This window comes from Rhinolophus ferrumequinum, chromosome 7, assembly GCF_004115265.2.
Source record: "Rhinolophus ferrumequinum isolate MPI-CBG mRhiFer1 chromosome 7, mRhiFer1_v1.p, whole genome shotgun sequence".
Lineage (NCBI taxonomy): Eukaryota > Metazoa > Chordata > Mammalia > Chiroptera > Rhinolophidae > Rhinolophus > Rhinolophus ferrumequinum.
Window position 1 is genome coordinate 99772527 of NC_046290.1, and position 12459 is coordinate 99784985.

A 12459-nucleotide genomic window follows, 5' to 3' on the forward strand; every position below is an offset into this window, starting at 1 on the left:
CTGTAGGAGGATGCAGAATAAGGGGGCTGCCTTCATTGAGCTTGAGGTTGAAGGGATAGGATTGCCCTCCCCTCGAGATAGTGTGTAAATGTTGGACTGTACAAAGTAATGTTTTTCCCACAACCAAGACTTTGGCTGGAGATGTAAAGGATGTGTTTGAGGACTTAAAAGTTAGAGAAGGAATTTGTTGGAAACTAGGAATGAGTTCTATTTTTCAACTTTGTGTATGATGTGAGGGTCACATTTCACAGACTTAGATTGATTTCTGTATTATTTTTCTAACAAGCTTGCGTATTTATCAAAGCAGGTGTGTGTGTGGGGGTGGTGCGAGCACACAGAAAGATTACATTTTCAAAACTGGCCTTACAAGTAACTTGTTATTTAATAGAAGTGTGTCTGTATTTAAAAAAAAAAAAAAAAGAAAGAAAAGAAATGAGAGATTCTTTTAGGCCTATCACAGCAACTCTCTGGTTCTTAGACCATGACTTAAGCTGCGAATTAAATGTAAGCTTGTTTTTCTCTCTGTAGGGGCTCAAGTGCACTCACAAGGATCCATCCCACTCCACAGTCTTCATAATCATTACTGTGTAGTAGCCACTCAACATCCAAGGCATGAGCTTCAGCTGGCATTTCATCACAACAAACAAGTGATAGCTTGATTAACTGTGATGTCATTTCATGTCATAAATTACCAGCATCCCTGTGGGGACAGAGTCCCAGAGAGCAGTTTCCAGGCTCTGGGCCTCATGGGGAAAGGTTCTGCCTCGGTTACTAGATGGCCATCAGCTGTCATCAGATGACAATCCGCTGTGGCTGGCTGGCCATCAGCTGTTACCAGTTAGCCATTAGCCACTAATATAACTGCCGTGGCTACGCTGGCAAGGGGGTTAGTTGGTTGGCAGAGAAGTGGAGGGCAGATTCCAGATCGTGTGGCTCTTGCTTCCTGTGTCTCCAAGCCAGCTGCCAGCAAGAATATAGTGGTATGACTCCCCTATCCATGGTTCCATTGGTGTTCCTTTTTGGCCTCACCATACTCTCTGTCCACCCACCAGGAGTGAGACCAGAGACCCTGTGTCATGCAGAGTCTCATGCAGGGTCTCAGCACGCACTCCCCACATAAGAACGCAGGATATGGTGAAGCTGAAAAGGAACACCAATGGAGCCACAGATAAGAGAGTCGTACCACTATATTCTTGCCGGCAGCCAGGCAAGATATACAAAATAGGAACCATAAGATCCGCAATCCGCCGTCTGCTTTTCTGCCTGCCAACCAGTCAACCAACCAACGCAGTCACAGCAGTTACACCAGTTGGCCAACCGGTTACAGCCAACAGCCAACCAGTCACAGCTGACGACCATCCAATCACAGTTGATGGTCATTTACTCCCCGAACCAGCACCTTTCCACGCGAGGCCGAGAGCCTGGAAACTGCACTCCTGGCTCTGTCCCCACACCCTGCGTGACCATTCCACTTCCCACTGATAAGGAGCACTGCTCAGCACTGCACTCAAGGCCAAAGGCATGACCAAACGTACACCCAAATCCCATCTTTGTGGGTCTCTCTACTGGTACCACTCCTGATACCAATTCTGTGTCAGGGTCCAATCAGAACACAAAAACCACACAGACGTTGAGCAGGTGTCATGCAGGGACTCTGGTCCCGCTCCCCACATAAGAACGCAGGATATGGTGAGGCCAAAAAGGAACACCCACGGAGCCATAGATAGGGGAGTCATACCACTATATTCTCGCTGGCGGCTGGGTTGGAGACACAGGGAGCAAACATCCACCAGTACCCCAACAAGGGGTCTTTCTGCACCCTAGTCTCACTGGTGGCCAGGGCAGACACACAAAGTAGGATCCACACGATCCTCAATCTGCCAGCCACTTCTCTGCCAACCAACCCCCCACTTGCTAGCTGCAATCCGCCAACCGTTTGTCTGCCTGCCAACCAACTAACCAACACAGCCATGGCAGTTATATCAGTAGCTAATTGACTAACTGGTTACAGCTGATGACCAACCAGTCACAACTGATAGCCATCTAGTACCCAAGCCAGCACCTTTCCATGTGAGGCCGAAAGCCTGGAAACTGGTCTCTGGGACTCTGTCCCCACAATAAGTAAAGTTTAATATAAAGAATTATAACAGAGGATCAGAATGGCAATGCACTGTCTACTAAAAGTAGAAAGAACTCCAAAGAATAACAGCTCTAAGAAGCAGGAACCACCCTAGGTTCAATAGCATGCCCAAGGAAGGGATCTCTACCCCTGCCCCAGGGCTGAGATCCAGACCTCCTAGGAGAGCACAGTCACGGGTGACTGAATGCAAAGAGGCCCCTGTGCAGCACTTAGTGAAGCACGGTAGAAATCCACACTTCAAGGTTCTAGATTAAGCTGTTAATGAAGAGATGTCTCACTGGAGGCACCACTAAAAAACACCCAAGGCGGTGCTGAAAAAGCTGCTGACCAGCATGCACCACAGGAGCCCTGCTGGGAAGCGCTGTGCCTGTGAAGATTAGTACACCAGGACCTGAAAGAAAATGTCTTTCCAGCGCCCTCTGCTGATTTGCGTCACCTGGCAAAAGAAACATTGAAAGGACCCATCTTCATGTTTGCAGAGCAGGCCATGAAGGGTGGATTTGGAGCTTAGAGGCAATCAGTTGATAACTGGCACATGATACATCATTTTCACCTGCCAAGGAAAGAAGGGAAGAAAGAAAATGAGGGTGAAAAGAAGGGGGGAAAAGGCTGGCTTCTCCAGATTTGCAGACTCAGTGTGAGAGGGATAGGAGAAAAACCCTGGTAACCACACAGGTTGAGGCCACTGTCCACTGAATGCCTCTCTTCACTGGACCCTTGATGCTTTCAAGCAGTTGCTTACATGTCCTGAGCCAGCTTTTATTTCCCATATCCCCCAGACGCCTTTCTGTGCTCTTCATGTGTCTAACCCCAGGCATTTGCTCCTCACTTGCAGTCAGTGACCCCATCTCCTATTTCACAAAAACTTAGAAACCATCTGACAGAAAGTCCCTCAACATTTTGCCCCTAAATCTACGTACTATCCTGTATTCCACCTTTCCTCTTTCCCTCAAGTTATAAAGAAAGTGCTAATCCCCCATCTGGGGGATCTCCTCTCCTCCTACCTTCTCTGGAACCTCACTTATCAATTTTCTTCCCACTTTCCTGTATTTTTAACCTGTCTTTTTAAGTTCCTTTCCATTAACATTTAAACTACTCACATTTCTTCCATTTAAAAAGCCCTCCCTAAACTCAGTATGTTCCCCAGCGGCCACCCCACTTTTCTTCTACTTCATAGTGAAATTTCTTAAGGGAGTTGTCTGTGCTCACCGTTTCCACTTTCTCACTTCCCATTCCCCCCTCAACCACTCAGTCTGATTTTCATCAATAATCCAGGGCATGAATCTATCAGACATTTCCCAGGGTTCACTTTGTCTCCTCCGTAATAGCCAACACTATTGACACACCCTCCTTCTCAATACATCTCTTTCTTTTGGTCCACGATACTTCTTTGACTCTCTCTTATCTGTAGCTCCTCTTGGCTTTCTCTACATTTGTTAATTTATAGTCTACTATATAAAGGAGAGTTTCTCTTCTCCCCATTTATTTTTTAGGTCTGTGTGGACTCATGAATTCCTATATTTTTTCAGTTGGTTTTAACCAATTACTATTATTTGTTTTGATGGTAAAATTGTCTCAGATTTGGCAAGTGGGAGTTCCTTCAAATTACACTCTGTCTTTTGGCATGTTCTCATTATTATTTGAATACTTTCTTCACAACAGAATTTTCCAGGTCCATCTTATATATTCTCTGCCCAAACCTTGCCTGAGATTAGTCATTTTTCAAATAGCCTTGTTTTGTTTTGTTTTTTAATGTGGAATAGTATTTAGAGGCCAAGTTCTAAGTGCTAAGCATATTTATCACTATTCGAATGTCACTGCTCCCAGGGCCTCTCGGTGGACAGAAGAGGGAATAAATGTACGTATTCACCCTTCCACTCCCCCCACACTTTAATATCTATACTTATATCCATATCTCTCTACATTATGAAGTATGAATTTATACCAACCATTCCAATTCCAAGCCAACACCACAGGGCTCGTTCTAGTTCCCCCTTTCCATATTTGTACATTTGTACCTCTTCTCTCTCTCTCTCTCTCTCTCTCTCTTATCCCCAGTAAGAAGTCCATTGTTTTAGGTGCCAAGGATCAAAGTGTTTCATGCCTACCTGATGTACTGTTTTGTGCCCTGTTGGAAACCAATAACCCAGCTGTTTCTTGGTGTTGGTTCAACGCTTCTCTATTTCAGAGCTGATAGGCTATATTCCCTCACCATGGCCAAGCATTTCTAGATCATTAATGTTTATATTTTCAACTAAGTTCTTGTTGCTATACAGGCCCCAATACATTTATAATTTTCCTGTTTTGTAAATTCTGAAGAAACCAAAACTATAAATCAAAACTGTGCTTTATTTTGTTTTGCTTTACTTTATGATGAACTACTTTCAAACATAAAAAATGATACCTCTGTATTAATTTATCACTTTATGGTGTATTAGAAAGTATAGTTCCACATATTGATTTATTTGACCCTTGGAACAACTTGCAAAGTATTATTATCCCCATTTTACAGGTGAGAAATTAGAGGTTCAAAGAGGTTTTTCTAATTTGCTCAAGGTCACACAACTAACAAATGGCAAAGCCAGGGCTGAAATCCAGGTCTTTGGATAGCAAATACCATTCTCTTTACATTGGAAAGAACCTTAGAGATATTTCATTCTTAGCCCAAAGGAGAAACTGTAATTCAGTGAGACTGAGTGACCTTCTCCAGGTCATCTGTCTGGCAGGTTTGTTTGTGGCAGAGTAAAAGCATTCTTTCTCTTCTTTTCACACTGTACAAGGATCTGCCATGTTTGAAATCATACATATGAGGTTGGACAATTAAGTTCGTGAACTTGTTGCAACGCTGTTGCTAAACTTTTTTGGTATCAGAGGGATTACTCATTATGAATTTGTACCAACTGGACAAACAGTTAACCAAGTTTACTATTTGGAAGTGCTGAAAAGGCTGTGTGAAAAAGTTAGACGACCTGAACTTTTTGCCAACAATTCATGGCTCTTGCATCACGACAATGCACCAGCTCACACAGCACTCTCTGTGAGGGAGTTTTAAGCCAGTAAACAAATAACTGTATTGGAAAACCCTCCCTACTCACCTGATCTTCCCCCAATGACTTCTTTCTTTACCCAAAGATAAAGAAATATTGAAAGGAAGACATTTTGGTGACATTCAGGACATCAAGGGTAATGCGATCATAGCTCTGATAGCCATTCCAGAAAAAGAGTTCTAAAATTGCTTTGAAGGGTGGACTAGGCACTGGCGTCCATGCATAGCTTCCCAAGGGGAGTACTTTGAAGGTGACCATAGTGATATTCAGCAATGAGGTCTGTAGCACTTTTTCTAAGGTGAGTTTGCAAACTTAATTGTCAGACCTCGTGTATCTAGAGGTATAGAAATGGGTTGAATTATGAACCATTTAGTGATTAGGCTGAGTAACCTGAAAGATATGGGTCACATTCCTTTATCAAAAATCTCCAAATAACTCTCCAAATATCTCAGCTGTATTAAATATTGTACTGAACAATGCTCAAAAGACTTGGGCTAAAACCATCATTGGACAGTACTGTGATATTCCTGCGGTACTCAAGTAGTATGTATTTTCCTATAATCTGAACAGTGAAATTTGTTGACTGCTAGGAATTTTTTGACTGCTATGCCTAATGCCAAGGTAGATTGACTTAAAAGAGTAAAATCTATGGACATTCAGAAAAGGAGAGACCTAACTAAACTTCTTTGGTAGAAGTACAGTATTATTTTGATGTATGTTATGAAAATTCACGAACATCACATTGCTCCATTTGTCGTAAATAGCAGCTACTACATATAGAGCACCTACTTTGTGCCAGTCACTGACCTAAGCTCTCTAAATGTATCAGACACATCCCATTTGCCCCTGTTGCTTCCTCTCTTGGGTCATGCAGTGATCTAGGATTATTTGGCAGGAATTTTGGCAGTGTAGCTCCCCAACAACCACACCTTGTGTTCAGCTTCTTAACACCCACACCCACTGCTCACACCGTCAGTGGGCTGGACTTTCTTAGCAGACACATGGCAATAAATCACAGGCTCCAGACCCTCGCTGAATCCAATCCAAAGCCAACCCCAATACTCCAGCTCTCATGTTGGCCAGTTCCACTTCCTCCACCCTCAGTAGAATCTCTTTGAACTGATGTTTACTCTCCAAAAAAAGCCTTATGGGTGGGGAGAAGCAGGGTAAGGGCTCCTACTTTTACCCTCCACTTAGGGTTGTCAAATGAAGCCAATATAAACATAGGATACCCAGCTAAATTTGTAAGCAGATAAACAACACATTTTTTTTGGGGGGGGAGACAAACTTATATTGAAAACTTAATTGATTCTTTATTTGAAATGCAAATTTAACTGGGCATCCTATATTTTATAGGCAACCCTAGCTGCACTCCCCCTTCCCCAGCTTTGCAACATGAAAGCTGTCAGGAATCTTCTAGGGATGGGGAGTCCTAATTCAGAACACAGAAGCTTCTTGGATGGGGAGGAAAGGAATTAAAAATATCTCTCCTCTGAGTCTCCCACGGCAGTGAGACTAAAGCACAAATGAATAGTTTTACTCTGCCCCTGAAGCAAGTTGATCTTTAATGGCAAGATTTTTAGAATACTGTCTCTGGGACAAAAGAAATTTGGTATTCTAACCTAGAGTAGAATCTTGACATTCACAGGTCTAGTCCTGAGACCTTCCGAAATTCCCAAATTCATGAATACCTCTTTAGTATAAAGTTTAGTTGAAAATTTTAAGTTACCCTTCAGACTCTTACTGATTTTTATATATACAGGATTCAAAAGTCAATTATAAAATAGCCTTCTGACTAAAAATGATTAGATGTCTCTTTTAGTCATAAGCTCTAGCATTGACTTTCATTTCAGGCCATTTTTCGTTAAGAAATATGTTTTATCACTTTATACCCACTAGGATTATTATAATAAAAAAGAGTAACAAATATTGGCAAAGATGTGGAGGAATTGTAATCCTCATACATTGATGGTGGGAACATAACATGGTGCAGCTGCTTTGGAAAACAGTCTGGCAGTTTTCCCAAAGGTTAAATATACAGTCATTAGAGGCTATAATGATTCCACTCCTAGGTATATACCCAAGAGAAATGAAAACATGCCCATACACAAACTTGTCCATTAATGTTCATAGCAGCATTTTCCACAATAGCCAAAAAGTAGAAATAAACCAAATGTCCACCAACTAATAAATGAATAAGCAAAATGTAGTCCATCCATACAATGGAATATGATTTGGCCATAAAAGGAATGGAATGAACTACTGACACATGCTACAAGATGGATGAACCTTGAAAACGTTATGCTCAGTGAAAGAAACCATCACAAAAGACCACATGTTGCACAATTCTATTTATTTGAAATATCGAAATTAGGCAAATCTATAGAGACAGAAAGTTAGTGGTTAGTGGTTACCTAAGGCAGGACACAGAGAAACGGGGAAAACATCGTGTGGGGTTTTTGTTTACAGGGTAAGAAATAGGCCCTAAAATTGATTGTGGTGATAGATGTACAAACCTGAATATTCTAAAAACCAATGAATTGTACACTTTAAATAAATGAATTGTATGGTATGTGAATTACATCTCAATAAAGCTGTTATAAAAACCAAAAGGAAAGCAAATTTTTGTCACTTTGTGAGAGTAACCAAGTTTGAGGAGGAGTAGAGAAAAACACGAAAGTAGGAGATGTGATGCTGGGCGGCTAGTTAGGGTCAGTCACTAACTAAGTGGCTTCTGAAACTTCACTGGTAAATTACAACTCTGGAGGGCAGTCCTGCACAAACTATGAATGTTAAATTCATTACAAGTGCCAGTAATCTATATTTTTAAATGTGCCTTCTGATTAAAAAAATTAAAAGTGCCTAAATAGCAGGTAATCTGAAATGATAGCAGCTGTTTATTAAAGATTATTTTTACAATGGCACCTTCTTCAATAATGACACCCAGAATGTCCCATGCTAAAGAAGCTCTAAGGATTGATTTGATTTAGCCAATATAACACCAATCTTGGTTAAAGTGTGCAAATAACATAATTTCATTTTCTCATTAATCAAAACTAATTTTAGGGGGGAAATAATTAATGAGGGAACCAGTAAAATATTACAAGCTGTTCAAAGAATTCCAAAAATCATATGTATCAAGCATGATGAAAAGAATTTGATTAATAGATGAAAAAAACTGATTAGACAGGCAACTATTACTGTGCAAGGGTCTCCTAAGCATTAGCAACACAACTCTGTGGTGTTGCATGGGATACGTGGCCAAAGAGGGATCTATCTGATTTGAGATTTTTTAAATCTAGCTTCCTATATTTGGTAGGATTGGGAAAGGCGGTATTATTTTTTAAAATCACTTAAGAATTCCACAGGAATAAAACTCAACCATGTTTGTTGTCTTTCCTCTGTCAGGAAATTTTGTTGATGATCTTCAAAATGTATCCAGAATCTGACCACTTTCACCACTGCTATGACCCTGGTCAGAACCACTACCATCTCCCACCCAGATGTTGCAACAGCATGTTCTCCCTGCTTCTATCCAAATCTTCCTGCAGTCTCTTCTCAACTCAGCACCCAGAGGATCCTTTTAAATCAGGAGACAGATTGTGTCACCTCTCTGCTGAGAACCCTCTCGTGATTTCCATTGCAGTCAAAGTAAAAGCCAGTCTTGGCAATGACCTGCAATGGCTCACATGATCTGCACTGACCGTGGCTCATCAACTTTCTGAACTCCTCCCCTACTTCTCTTTCTCACTCTCTCTGCTTCACTGGCCTCTTTGCTGAACCTCAGATACACCAGACAGCTCCCTCTTAGGCCCTTTATTCTCTTCCTTCTGCCTGAAATGCTCTTCCCCCAGTTAGCCCCTTGGTTGGCTCCTTCACCTCCTTCAAGCCTTTGTTTAATTTTCACTTTAATAAGGCCAACCCTGACCACTCTATTTTATATTGCTCTGTGCCCATTCCCACTATTAATTTCCGATTGCCACTATAACAAATTACCATAAACTTTTTGGCTTAAAACAATACAAATTCATTATCTTACAGTTCCAGAGGTGAGAAATCAGTCTTATAGGACTGAAATCAAGGTGTCTGCAGGGCTGCATTACTTCTGGAGGTTCAAGAATCTGTTTCCTTGCCTTTTCCAGCTTCTAAAAGCCAACTGCATTCCTTGGTTCATGGCCCCTTCCTCCATTTTCAAAGTGAGTAACATGGCATCATCAAATCTCTCTCTCTCTCTCTCTCTCTCTCTCTCTCTCTCTCTCTGTCTCTGTCTCTCTTTCTCTCTCTCTCTCTTTCTCTCTCTGATTTCTGTTTCCATTGTCACATCTCTTTCTCCAGCTCTGACTCTCCTACCTTCCTCTTTCCCTTTAAAAGAAGCCTTGTGATTACGTTGCTTTGACCCAGATAATCCAGGATAATCTCCCCATCTTAAATCCTTAATCACATCTGCAAAGTCCTTTTTGCTATTTAAGATAAAATATTCACAGATTCCAGGAATTAAAACATGGACATTTGGGAAAGGCCGTCACTCTTTTCAGCAGTAAGGATTTCCTCACCTAGCTCTAGTTATTTTCCCCCCAAAATAGTTATCTACTTTAACAAACTTTACTCATGTACTAGATTTATTGTTGATCATCTATGTCCCCCTGACAGAATGGAAGCTCCCTGAGGGTATGAATTTTTGTCTCTTTTGTTGACTAATATATCTCTAGCTATTAGAACAGACCCTGGCATATAGTGAGTGTCTATTGAAAGAAGACTACTCATCTAGACAAATCAAGAAGAGAAAATATTCTTTATCTTTCCAAACTTGTTAAAAGAAGCCTATTCTACAGCAGCCAGCTTTCTGAACCAGTTTGTAATTGTGGGAACCTAGGGGTTCTCCAACTTCTCTTGTCTATAAGAATCATCTGGGAAATTTATTTACAAATACAGATTCTCTAGCCCCATGCTTCCCAAGCCCAGATTCAGATTTACTAAGTCTTGATTGGGGCTCAAGCCAACTCCACTGGGCTGAGGGCTGTAATCAGTGGCTGGGCAAACACTGCTAGCTTGTCCTTGATATACCTTTTAAGCAGAGGTTCTCAACCTTTGCCTGCACATTGGAACTTAGGAGGCAGCTTCATAAAATACCAATGCCTGTGTGCTATCCCCATCAAGTCTGGTTTACTTTGGGGTGCAGCGTGGGCATTGGGATTCTTTAAAATTCCCCACATGTTTCTAGTGGGCAGCCATGGTTGAGACCAACCCACTGTTCTGTAAAAATCAAACTCACTCTGATTGTACATGGCTTCCCAGGGTAAAGACTATATTTGCCAGCCTCTCTTGCAGCTAGGTGAGGCCAAGTAAGTTTTGGACATAACAGGAATCTTCCTCAAAAGATGGCACACACCCTTCCCTCTTCTTTTTCTCTCCCTCCTTCCTGCTGGGATACAGATGCTGTCCTTCTGAAGGAGGCCACACAGAATGGAGCACCTGGATCAAAGGAGCTCAAGACTCTGACACCATGGAAGACCATTCTAGCAACTGGACCACCAGTCTAAACTTTTTTCTTTCTTTTTTTGGGGGGAAGGGGAACAGGACTTTATTGGGGAACAGTGTGTACTTCTGGGACTTTTCCAAGTTAAGTTGTCCTTTCAATCTTAGTTGTGGAGAGTGCAGCTCAGCTCCAGGTCCAATTGCCATTGTTAGTTGCAGGGGTGGAGCCCACCATCCCTTGTGAAAGTTGACGAGTTGAATTGGCAACTTTGTGGTTGAGAGCCCGCGCTCCAACCAACTGAGCCATCTGGCAACCCGGGAGCTGAGCGGCAGCTCGTTCACTTCGTTCTAGTTGCAGAAGGTTGCAGCTCGCTGGCCCATGTGGGAATCGAACTGGCAGCCTCGTTGCCCAGAGCTGGCACTCTAACCAACTGAGCTACTGTCCACCCCCAGTCTAAACTTTTAAGAGAGACAAATAAACTTCTTTCTCGTTTAAGAGAAAAGTTATTATGCACACACACAGGTGTGTTTATTGACACTTTACTTGTGGGGTTTCTGCCAATAAATCTGTTAAATTTAATTCTATCTCATTTTATAGTGGTGCAGATAAAGTGTTAGGCCACTAAATAAGGAAAAGGAGAGAGAAGAAAATAATACTTGCTAAGGACTAACTTTATGTTGGCATAATGTAACATATGTTACATTATGCCACCTAATTCTCACTCAGGTAAGGTAAGGGGCGTGCCCAAGATCAGATCATAAGGATTTAAGCTCAATTTTTCTAAATCTGACACTATGTTTACCTCTGTACCACACTAGTTCTGGCCAGAAATATCTGCCTCCATGATCTTGAATCAGGGAAAACATGTCTTTCTTCTTTCAGAAACATGCAAGAATTTCAGGCAAACTCAAAAAGAGAGTGTCTCAAAGGTCATTCTAAGTCTTGTGTTTGTGAGATCAATGAAGGGAAACACCCTTCAAATATCCATGCCCTTGGAGAAGGAACTTCTGTTTTTGTATGTGAGTTGACATGTAAGCAAGTATTTGCCAGCATTCCCTGAGCACACTGTGAGTCACACCTATGGCTCAGGTGGTAGCACCAGGTAGGATCTGGCCTGGGATGTTTAAGAGCAAGCACAGAAGGTGTGTTTTCTAAGGATAGACACTCAGTAGAATTATATAGCAATGTAGAGATATAGCAATGATAGTGGTTGCAGTTGGTCAAGGCAGTAGTAGACTCCTGTTTCTCCTATCTCAAAGGTAAGAGCCCCTCCTTATCAAGGGATGAAAGACCAAAAACTACAAAACATTGCTAAAAGAAATCAAAGAAGATACAAATAAATAAAAAAGACAAGTTCATGGATTTGAAGACTTAACATTGTTAAAATGTCCATACTTCTCAAAGCAATCTACAGATTTGATGTAATCCCTATCAAAACACAATGATTTTTTTTTTTTGCAGAAATAGAAAAGCTCATCCTAAATGCATATGGAATCTCAAGGGACCCCCAAAGAGCCAAAACAATCTCGAAAAAAAGAACAAAGCTGGAGGACTCTTCCTGGTTTTAAAACATACTACAAAACAACAGTAATCAAGACAGCATAAAGACAGACACATAGACCAATGGAACAGAATAGAGAGCACAGAAATAAACTCTCACGTATATGGTCAAATGTTCTTCAACAAGGGTGCCTACACAATAGGAAAAGGATAGTTTCTTCAACAGTGTTAGGAAAACTGGATATCCACACACAAGATAATGAAGTTAGACCCTTACCTTGCACCATATACAAAAA